Raw genomic sequence first — 12,386 nt, 5'->3', positions numbered from 1 at the left:
CCGGACCGGGATTCACCTCGATGTCACCACTAAGTTGTAAAAGCAATTGGACAACACAACTCGTAACAACAAGATACCAGACACTGTGGGCTTAGCAGCACAATAAGGCCTACGCAATTACTTTTTATGCAATTGGCAAAACACTTTGTCACTAACCTGGATAAAGAGCATGAAGTTGAACATTGTGCAGCGAACGATGCTGCCAAGCCCACTGATCTGTCCGTGCCGCTGTTCTCAGTTTTTAACTGTTTCCCACGATGTTATCGATGCCGCTGGTAATCCAAAGGGCGGGTCTAGTCGGGAAGTTGTCTGCAGCACTTCCGTATGTTGCGATGGCGTCAGCAGAGGCATTAGGTTGACTATCGGGCGAGGCATCACCGGTTGATAGGTGGCTGTCTAACTGTGGCAATCCAAGAGCAACGGCAAGGTGCCGTTGCTTAGCCAGCGTACATCCACGAACACCTGGATAAAGAAGAGCACGAAGTTAAACATCGTGCGCCGAACGATGCTGCCAAGCTCACATGCTTGGTGTGTTTTTGATGCGTTCTGCACATTTAGATAGAAAATAAGTTTTGTATTTACATGTGCCGTCATTAAAGGGTTAATGGCGATTAGGTAGTATACATTATCTTTCGACTCTCCACTACTTTTTGCATAAATGAAACTTAAAATGCAAAGATGCATTCAGAAACATTGTATATCGGGAGTTTCATAAGTCTGAGGAATATTTTGAGAAATAGTTTTTGTTTGTGGGGTGTTGGTACGTTTGCAACCCTGAGCAATGAAGGCAGTCAAATTGGGTGATTTGTCCCCTTCAGGTCATTACACCCACAATTCAACAATATAAAATACTACAGAAACACTAATGGAAATAATGATCTTGAGAATGTGTGTGTACATCTGGAGACATTCCAATTGGACCTAAGCTGCGAAATCTATTAAATGTGGTAGAGATATTGTTTGTGAAAACAAGTTGTGAGGTAGACAACCATGTATTTGCAATTGGTGCAGGCATATGGCAATGCTGCGACTTCTGTGTTTTTGACAGTAAGGACAGAACAGAAAAGACATGGCTGACACATTTTGCGTTCAGTCTGTGAATGTTCATTCAGCTTACCATCCCTTAGCGGGCACATACTGGAGTGTTCCATGCGAGTGCTTGTGTTGTGGAAATGCATACAGGCCTAATGGCCTTTGTGCAGTGGGTCTACGCAGTCTCGCCTTGCATGAAGCATACAGCAAACCTTCCTCCCCTTGATTTTGTTTTTCCTATTATGTTTTAGCTCTTTCGTTACCGTGGGAAAATGTGCCACTTGTATATTTTTTGTTATAAATATTATGGTTACAGTGTCATGCTATATATCAATACAAAGCTAAATAAATGTACTTTCCAAAGACATTACTTCTAAAAACTAATATTAGTGTGTAACGAGTCATAATATTGATTAAAAACATGATTTATTGAAAATTGCATAGAGCACTTCCAATGTGGTGCTGATAACATAAAAGAAGAAAAAAGAAAGATAATCTGAATTACACAAGCTGTTTGCAAATGAATTGTCTATAAAAGTGGAAAATTTGAATTATCTAGCTCATAAAGCAAATGAGTTACAATTTTATTTTTCTGCCTAATGGAAACTGGCTCGTTCTGTCATGTGCCACAATTGTTTCTTCCCTCTACAAATTTTGCAAGCACAATAATACAGTGGATATCAGTAAAGAGAAGTTCGCTGTTGAACCATGGGTATTTTAGAAAATTATGCTAAATAGCAGCTCAGAAAAAAAAATATCGCCGAACAGCTGATGACGGTCCTAGCCGGTTTTGTGAGCCTCTGTCGTTCAAACTAAAATTCGACAATCTGGGGTGCGATCGGAGATCTTTGTTCATTTCGCGTTCTGTTAGTTGCTGCAACATCACAAAGTGGCAGTATACAAAATTTGTGACAATGGGAGGTAGAGATCAGCCAATCGGCATGCCGTGAACTCCTTGGACGTTTGTCATTTATGTGACACCAAAATGACGACACACTCCTGTCAACCATTTTGATTATGAGCACGTTGTCTGCTAGGAGCAGAACGCGACGAGATATGTGAAGTGGTCATCCGCTCGCTACGAACCAGCGGCGGCGGCTGTGGAATGGTTCACCGCTTGCCGATTGGCTGCTCTCTCCCTCCCGCTCTCACAAATTTTCCAAACTGCCACTTATGTTGCAGAAACTAAATAGAACGCGTTTCGAATCAAGATCTGCGATCGCGGCCCTGTTATCATTCTCAGTCACTACTGCTAGAAACAGCGGAATAATCGCTTGCAGACGCGAGAGTATCACCAGAAGGACGTCGTTGGTGCAAAGGTGCAGTTACCGAATCGTCTGCCATCTTCGTGCACTAATGAAGTGAACCGCACTCTGAGCCACTGTTAAAAAATCGTGGCTGATCAGGAAAAAATTACTCGGGAAATAAAACACTACTGCTTAGAAAATGTGCTATATGGTACAGCTAGTCCATATGACTGCCATTATTTTTTAGTTTTCGTGCGGCGCCTTTGGGTTTCTGATGACCCAAGTTCAATGGGCACGGTAACGAAAGAGTTAGACGAATTCTTGCACTAGCTAGGTAATAAGTATGGTAACATTGTGAAGAACCAGTGCAAACATGGGACAACAGTTAAAGGGCGCAAGACAAACTGCTGAATGCCAACTGATGGTTTATTGCGGTGACCACTACATATATACAGTGTTCTTCACGGAATACGTTCGAAATTCCTTGCAATTAGGGAAGCTGAGATAAATGGTTCGCTCTAGATTACTTTTATCACAAGCACACCCTTGAAAATAATTCAGTATAGTAATTACACAAGTTATTATGCAATTTAGTTTAATTGAGTTTCTTATCGAAAGAGCCACATGATTCGTCCCAATGGAAGACTTGAAGGTGGGCCTTTCGAAAAGCTTCATGCTCGCTGTTGGGCAAGCCTGAAGCTAGTACGATCGCAGCTTGATAAGGAGGGTAGCTTGATGCTCGCCCAGCAGTGAGGTGCAAACAGTCACATCACTCGGGAATGGTCGTCTACTAATGGCATGACATTTGCGCTCTTTGGCTGTTCACTTTCGCTTGTCCGTGTAAAATTAGCTGGAATTAGGTGTAAAAAATTTGCAACGTTAACTTTTTTTATTTCTGGAAACTGTTATGAGCTCCTTGAATAGCGCTTTCAAGTCTTCCATTGGGACCATCTGCGATGCTCTTTTGTTTATAAAGTTAAGTGACCAAATTTGCATATTCTTGTCTAATTGCTACATCAAATCATCTTCAAAGTGTGCCTTTGTGATTGAATTGCTACATCAAATCATTTTCAAATGTGTGCCTTTGGAATTAAAGTAATTCAGAGGAAATCATTTATTCATATCAGCTTGCCCAACAGAGTGATAACGTGAACGCATTTCGTGTTAAACACTGTATGTACCAGTCAAAGTGTAAAAAAAAAGTAGCAATAGAAAAGGGGAAAAAAAAAACGAAACCTGTGAGCACATACATCTGTTCTTAATCTTTAAGATATGAACTCTCTTTTTCGAAAGGTTAATGGCTGCTTATGCATGATAGTCATTCCTGGTAATCTGAAATGTCTCGAACCTCCCATGATTGCTCCTAAAATATGTTTAGGGGTAAATAAGTGCTAGCATCCACACAAGGCACAATGCTCTGCCAAATTTCTGCCTGGTATAGATTTTTGCAAGTTTGCCTGCTGACACAGGCAGCCAGTGATGCAACATCCTGTTTTGCCTATGTATAATTGACCTTAGAATTAATGTGCCTCATTTACAATACCGATCTTATATGAAATGAAGCTCTGCAGGCGCTTTGTAGACTATCTGAAAATACTGTTGTGATAGCAATTATATGGACACTCCAGGTGCATTTTTTCCAACAGCGCCGATCGGCGCGTTGCTGCCGCTGTGATGTTCCTTATAAAGTTCATTAATTGCACAAAGTTCAGAATTTGCACATAACCGAGCACTCATCACGCCGACTGCAGATGACCCTGACCCAGTTGACCCCGAGTATTCAGCAATCCTGAACTACCACAGAGGGAGTCGCTTGCGATATCCCCCACCCCATCGAATACTAAAGACGGAGGATGCCGCTGCCTGGCGTAGGCTCCAGACAGGCACTTACACGAACCTACACACATTACATCGCCTGCACCCCACAGCCTACAGGGACGAATGCCCGTGGTGTGGGGCCACACCAACCCTATACCACATTAAGTGGGAGTGCATGCTACACAACATAGAACACCATGACACGAACACCACGAGGGAGCAATGGGAGGCACTGCTCAAGTTCAAGAGCAATAACACCGTTGCCGCACGCCGTATGCTGTATGGACGAGTGAAAGCGTGCGAGAGGAGCTGACGATCGTGACTCAATCTCGCGCGCAAGGGAGAAAAGCGGAAAGGAAGCATGCTGTCTTCCGTCGTGCGCTAGGTTTTGGGGGGAGGGGGGGCGTTGTTCTGCTGCAGCAACTGCGTATTCTGCGGCCGTGATCTGCCTTGAGAGCAGAGTCTAGGCACTTCGACGACTCATACCTTTGTGTGTGCTGCATTCTCGGCGCTCAGTTTGCGTTGAAGTGATAGTCAGCAGAAAGGTCACTTTGCTAGCTGCTGGTGCCATGCTTCCTCACGCCAACGTTTTGACAGCGACTGTCCGCACTGTAGAGTGTGATGTGTGCATGTTTGCCTGTGCGTGCTGGGTCCTGGGGGGGGGGTGGCGTCATACTGCCGCAACAACTGTGTATTCTGCGCCATATCTTGAAAGTGATCTGCGTTGAGGGCAGAGTCTAGGTGCTTCGACGGCTCATACCTTTGTGAGGGCTGTGTTCTCTTTGTACAGTTTGCGTTGAAGCGATAGACAGCACGAAGGTCAATTCGCTCGCTTCTAGTGCCACGCTTCCTCACGCCAGCGTTTTGATAGTGAGTATCCGCACACATCGAGTGTGATGTGTTCATGTCTGCCTGTGCGCGCTGACACCATTCTTGTTAATTTAGTTAGTGAGCGAATACTTGCAAGTTTATAAGGTCAATAAAACTACTATCGTCGCTTTGTATAACTGTCTATTAATTTGATATCGGAATCGATGCTTTGCCTTTTGGGAGAAACTTTCACTTTTAACAGCAAAGCTGTTTAAGCCAGCCGTAATTTGGGGTGCATGCCAAGAAACTGCCGTGCCGTAGCCATGGTAACCTGGAGGAAGAGGAGGAGACCGCGTGCATGCACACGCGGTCTCCTCCTCGTCAGCTTCCCCGCCTTCCCGACTCCCGCCTCTCTTTTCTCCCCAGCGCGCTGAGCCAGGAGAAAAAAAAAAGCTGGCCGATTGATATCGAGCGGCTAGCCTCCAACGTGTTCGGCGTCGGCAAGCAACAGCGTTCTTGGCACTGTGCCAACCCTGATTAGCCTGCCTGCATATGTGGCATGCCAGCAATGCTGTCGCTCGTAGGCGCCAACGCATCCAGTGCTAGTCACGCGAAATGTCATGAAAGAGAAGGTACCTCCTAATACCTTCCTACATGCATAGTTAAGTTAAACCAAGTTAAGACCTAGCAGTGGCGAAGTTAATACCTAACAATAGCAGCCAGTAAGAGTTGAGGATTGACAGCTTCGCTGTGCCTAAGCTTTGCATGACGGAGTGCAAACTTGCCTGTTTTTTATATTCATACTGTAGATAAGGCCTTTTTTGTCTGTTTTAACACCGGCTCCACTCGCACCTTTGTTGTCTATTAGGGATGTCCCGTGGATTGGTTTTTTTTAGCAGCAGAGCTGTTCAAGCCAACCATCAGTCCGTGAAGCGTGTACAAAAAAAAAGAAACGCTGAACGATGATGTCACTGCGTGTTGCCTAGCAACCACCTCGAGGAGCGGCGCGTGCTTCGCCTCCTCTCCGTGTTGCCTTGACATGGGACATTAAGGAGAGGGAAGGAGAGCATGCGCTATGCTTGTGAGAGAGAAAGAAACTAGCAGCACCAACGAGGCAACGCGCAGAGCTGCTGCCGACACTGTCCGTGTTTCCCCGCGTTTGCACCGAACACGTGGGGTGTCCCAGCAGGCGCCTCTGGCAGTGGCTTGGCAGGTTTCGACCAGCCACGCCCCGGCAAGTGTGCAGGCGCAGCTTGGCCGTGATGTCACCGGGGAGACAAAGCTCAGAGCCGCCGCGACGGCGGCAGAACTCTCGTCAACTCTGGCAAGTACATGTAGCCTCGACATGGGACGACCAAAGAAGATCCGCACACCCGAAGAAGCCGCCACTCATTTTGAAGCGCGTTCCGTGGCCAAGCAAGAATCTGCGTGTTGGCGGCGAGCCAATTTGGAATACCGTGCCTAGCAGCACTTGGCATTTCCTAGCAAAACTTAGCCAAGCCTAGTAAAACCTGGAAGAAGCTTGGTCCAGCTCCACTGTTTACTCCAGCCTTGCACCACTAGTGCTAGTGCAAACTGCTCATGTTTCTTTGATGCCTGGAAGAAGTGATATCAGAATTCTATTTTTTTATTGGCTGGTCATTTTCTGTCCCCCACAACCTAGAACCTGGGAGACTTTGCTGGAGGCAAGGCTGTGCCAGGTTGTTGGCTTGTGCTTTATTCGTACTGTTTCTCTTGTCTTCAGGTCGTGAAGCGGATGAGCTCTGTGTCATCCGTCGTGATTTCTCTTTTATCCTGCTGCTTGTCATTGCTTTTGTTCCTGCAATACTTCCATGTCACCATTTTGCAACATTTACCTATCAATTCGACCATCAATTTGGCATTGCAAGTGCGGGGCCACCTCTGGATCATCAGCTGCGTAACATTCTGTCACCCACCGTGGTGGTTAAGTTAGCTAAGGCGTTGCGCTGCTGAGCATGAGGTGGCGGGATCGAATACTGGCCGTAGAGGTCACATTTCGATGGAGGCGAAATGCGACGGCGTGCCTTATAATCAGAACTGGTTTTGGCACGTAAAACCCGAGAAAGAAGAAACATTCTGAAACCGTATACTACATGCCACGTCATGAGGGTGCATACCCACCTCTGTGTGAGTGCACCAACAAGAAACACTGCACAGTGTCTACCCCTACCCTGTAAGTGAGCAATAGCTCCTGGACAGTTCGAATAGTGCATTGTGCTCGCAATTTTTGCACTTGCACGATAAAAAGTCCACAAAGCACAGACTGTCTTTAGAAACTATCTTGTATGTTTGTCTTTAGCAGGACCGTCCAACTTACCTGCTACAGAATCGAAGGTTTCAAGCTGTGCCTCTGTCAATCAAGCCCTGCTGTTTCGAACCTTGCAGCTCAGCATAAATCAATACTTATCAATGGTCGTTGAAGCCATATAATTGTATCTGCACATGTCAAGCACTTATAATGCTTGAAGGAAAGGAGCTAATAAGTATAAGGAACCCAAACAGATGCTGCTTCTGTTTCTCACAAAGGCTCAGTGTTTGCAACATTGCGGGACTTGATAGCTAGCCCAATCGATAGCTCTTGAATTATATCACACACTGGTCTGTGTAGCATACACTACAGCACACACAAGATACGAAGTATTGCGTGCCAAGATGTAATAGCCGGATAGGTTTACGGCTAACCTTTGACGTTGCATAGGTGAGTGCTTTTAATTGAAACTACACGCAGTTGAGATATTCTCAACCTTTCAGTTTAAAAGGGTTCTGAAATACTTTTCTAACTGATCATAGAATGGCCTCACTAAAGGACGTCGCCTCATGAATATCATGCCGCAAAAATTTTTCATATCCTTCAAGCATAAATGGAGTTAGAGGTAGTCATCACTCTGATGCGTAGCTTTCTCTCTCTCCTTTAGTTTCCACTAGCATGCTGGAAACTACACAGGGGGACAGCAGGTAGGCAAGGCCTTGCCCAAATCTTAGGCATGTCAATTAGTTTTTTTTCTTTACGACTGTACTTCTGGTTCAGGCGTTTCTCGACAGCGAGATGGGCGCTCAGGCTGCTTCGCTTAGCCACGCCGCTGGAGCTACAACACTGACAAGAGACCATTAAGAGCGCACGGTTCTCATGGGCCAGAGTGCTCGTTGTGGCACCCTGCGGTGGCCGCAGTATCTACGCTACACAGCACATCGGTGCGAACTCTGATGCCACGTGCAGCAGCTGCAGCTACGCGCAACTGACACATGTAAATCAAAAGTGCAAAAATGAAATACCTTTTTTGGTCGTTTTGAGGTATTGCATTTTTCATTTATTTAAGACAAAATTGACCGGGTGATGTAATTAAGAACAAACAGGTGGTCCTGGTCAGTATTCTTGATTTTGATGAAATTTACTTTAGGCGCAGGTTTTGGGCCCAGAACAATGATTCTGAGCTTAGTCTTTTGAAAAAAATTTGTTCATGTGAAAAAAAAACACAAATTTCGGCCGTCGAAAACACTTTTATGCCAGTTTTGCGATTTCTGAACTTTGAGCGCACATAAAAAACAATGGTACGCTTCTCGATATTTTTTCCCCACAAAGAACAAGTAAAATGCCACCTTATGAGTATTTTATTACACTTGGCTATGGAAGGACTTTTGAGAAAAAAAAATCGCAAACATGGTAAACGGACCAAAATACCTGTAATTCAGGAATCTATTGCTCTAGACTAATTAAAGTGAGGATAATAAAACTTGGTGCGCATGAAATTTTCAGTTTTCACATCTTTTTCAAAATATATTTCATTGTTTTGTCAAGCACTATTATATTTAAAAATTGCACTGAACCATAAGTGGTTTGCCAGAAACATCGAAATATGAAAATAGTTGTCTGAATAAGGCCATTCGTAATTTTTTTGATAATTACTCTGAAGTCACGGATGTTATCTACCACTGTGCGTAAAAAAACATTGCATTATTTGAGTACTGAGCAAGTTGCAATGCATCAAATGTGACCACACTCAGCCTAGTGGCCACAACACGGATTTCGTGTGTTTTGCTTTGTTGAGCTATTCAGGAACTCATTCAACGTAATATTCATTGTTCAGATATAACGCTGCCAACAAGCGATGCTGTCCTGTGTGGGTTACAACCTTTTTTAACAGCACAATTGCGCATGTTGTATGCCAATGTGGCCGAGGAAGAAGGCTGACGGTACTGTTACCATGGGGTTATATTTTATTGATCTGGTCTTGCACCTTTTTAAGAACATGCGACATTCGCTTTCACTGCCGAAGAAGTTGCTTATCTGAAGCAACTGTTCTTGCCACAAAGAACAGCAGTTCGGAGTTATAGGTCTGCTTGCACTCCCACATATGCCATGACTGAATACCAGGCCTTGCAGGAACCGCAACCCATTCTTTTGCCTTCAATCGCCTGAAAGATCCAATGTCAGCTTTTGCAGCGTAAATTAACATAACCTTTGGTAGCTTAGGAGTCAAAACTTTCACCATATCGGAAGCAGAGTTGATGGCAGATGAGGTGGGACAAAGGTTATGTAGTGTCGCTTGGTGCTTCACAATGGTTTGTGAAGCACCACCTTAACTTTGGTTCGCCAACTCATTCCTCTTGTCTACTTTTCTTTGCATTTTTTGTTCAAGATCAGGGTGCAGAAGGCTTAGCAGTGTCCTGGGCTTCCACGACGAAAACAGCTGGGCTGCTGTTTCACCTGTCGTTCTGGTCGGCGTATTCCTGTACATGAAAAGGAACTGATCAATACGATGCTGGAGCAACTGCTGTTCACCGTTTCTTTCCTCATCTAGGACTTGCTTGAACAGGCTTCACTTTAACGTTTGCACACAACATTCAGCAGTGCCATTTAAGGCAGGATGATGAGGGGTCTTGGTATGGCGGATTCCATTTCGTTTCAAAAAGGTATCAAAGCAGGCTGAAGTGAACTGGGGGACCATTGTCCGTTACTGTTTTTTCTGGCAAACCATAGGCAGCAAACACATTGCGCAGCTTTTCCTCCATCTTCTCACTATTTGTTGTGTTCATCGCGAAAACTTCCAGCCACTTTGAATGGGCGTCCACTGGCACAAGAACCACTGTTGATCATGATGTGAAAGTCAAGGTATACCTTTTGCCACCTGCGTGCAGGCCATCCCCACGATAGGAGCGGAACTTTGGATGCAGAATTTTGGGCCAACTGACACGTGACGCAGTCCATCACTGTTTGTTCGATGTCTTGGGTTAAGCAGGGCCACCACACGTGGCTTTGCGATAACATTTTCATGCGTGCCATTCCTGGATGACTTTCAAGCAGCATCGGCAGAACGTTCTGCCGGGGGGACAATGGTACAACCACACGGTTTCCCCACGTTACACAATCTTGTTCTATGGAAAGTTATCTGCGTCGACAGAAATACGCCATTAATGCTTCATCTGCTATGTTTGATGGCCACCCATATTGCGTGAAAAATAGAACCTTTGAAAGCACTTTCTTCTCTTTCCGTGTTTCAATCCTGATCTGTTTCGCAGACAGCGGAGCTTCGTCAAACACTGAAAAGAAGTGCACTTGCTCTGATTCATCCTCTTGCTCTGGCAGCGGCAACCTAGACAGTGTGTCCGTGTTTGCTACATCACTTGCTTTTCGGTAAACCCACTCGTTCAAGATCAGGGTGCAGAAGGCTTAGCCGTGTCCTGGGCTTCCACGATAAAAACAGCTGGGCTGGTGTTTCACCTGTCGTTCCGGTTGGCGTATTTCTGTGTGTGAAAAGGAACTGATCAATACGGTGCTGGAGCGACCGCTGTTCACCACTTCTTTCTGCATCTAGGACTTGCTTGAAAAGGCTTCGCTTTAACGTTTGCACACAACGCTGTACACTTGCCACCGACATGGCAGGGACCGGCTTATCATGTGCTAAGATGCCGAGTGTGATGAATATGTTGTAGGCGCAGGTCAGCCAGACGCACAAGAAAGCAACCAGAGACACAAAGAGACGTATTTATGACACGAATGGCACATGGGACGAATACGGGAACACGAACTATACAGATAAGCTGGATAAGCGTCACGCGCGAGCACTCGCAATTCTAAACAGGAGTCCGGCCTCGTGGCGACGGCTCGGCGGACTTGGCTCTGACGGCGGTAGGGTATACGGGCGGCGGTAGACGTTCAGGGTGGCACCAGGACGTAGCCCGGTTCCGGAGCGTTAGCTCTGGGTCATAGCCCGAGCTCGGCAGCACAGCGCTGGGTTACCAGCCAGGACGAAGCCCAGCACAGCCATGGGGTGAAGGCCGGGATGACGCCCGGTTCGGAGAACAGGACCAGGGCTCTGGGTCGTAGCCCGAGCCTGGAAGCATGGCAGCGGTCGTGCGAGCCGGCACGAGGCCCAGCTCAGCAAGACCCACGACGGTGGCAGAAGCCGGGGCGACGCCCGGTTTGGAGAACAGGACCAGGGCTCTGGGTCGTGGCCCGAGCCCGGCAGCACGGCAGCGGTCGTGCGAGCGGGGATGAGGCCCAGCTCAACAGGACCCGCGACGATGGCAGAAGCCGGGGCGGCGCCCGGTTCGCAGTGCAGGATCGGGATGCCGGGACGTGGGCCGGCGTTCGGTCCGCTCCATCTCGCTGCACTGCCCGTTCTGTCAGCCTGGCTGCCCCGTCGTTCCAGATGGTCTCTCCCGGCACGCGCGCCGTCCACGCGCACCAGCGACGCTCACTCCCGCGCTTTTCGGCCCCGCACGCCGAACACAAGCACGGAAAAGCCCACGCATTTCATCTCTCGGCCCCGCACACCGAGCACAAACATTAACTGGCGTCCTCCTACCACACCGAGCAACGGTTGGTGGTCTGAATATATGGAAAACTTCCCACCGAACAAGTATTTGTGGAATTTACACACCCCAAAAACCACTGCAAGGGCCTCTTTCTCTGTGTGCGTGTAGCCTTGTTCCACCTTACTGAGTATGTTTTTGATGAGAATGCTATCTTATAAAAGAGTATCGCTCTAACTCCATATGACGATGCGTTGCAGGTGACACCAAGGTCCTTTGTTAGGTCATAAAAAGACAGTATGGAATTCTCCTTCAGCCATTCCTTCTTCATCCGAAAACATCGCTTCGTTTGTTCTGTCCATTCCCATTTTGCTTTCTCGATTAGCAGATCATACAGTGTTTTAAGCTGTGTTGACATGTTCGGCATGAACTTGCCATAAAAATTTAACAATCCGAGATAGGATCGAAGCTCTTGCCTATTTTTAGGTGTAGGCACTTCCTTAATTGCCCGCAGCTTTTTGTCGGAAGGCCTGACCCCTCTTTCGTCAAGAACATTACCTAAGTAGGTTACCAATTTTTCGAAAAACTTGCATTTTTCTTTGCACAGTTTGATTTCTCTCTACTTGAACCTCCTTAGCACGCATTGCACTTTCTCATAGCACTCTGCCATTGTTTGCCTCGCTATAATATCATCTAGGTAGCATG

Source organism: Dermacentor silvarum, chromosome 7, assembly GCF_013339745.2.
Source record: "Dermacentor silvarum isolate Dsil-2018 chromosome 7, BIME_Dsil_1.4, whole genome shotgun sequence".
Taxonomy (NCBI): domain Eukaryota; kingdom Metazoa; phylum Arthropoda; class Arachnida; order Ixodida; family Ixodidae; genus Dermacentor; species Dermacentor silvarum.
This window is presented reverse-complemented; position numbering follows the sequence as displayed.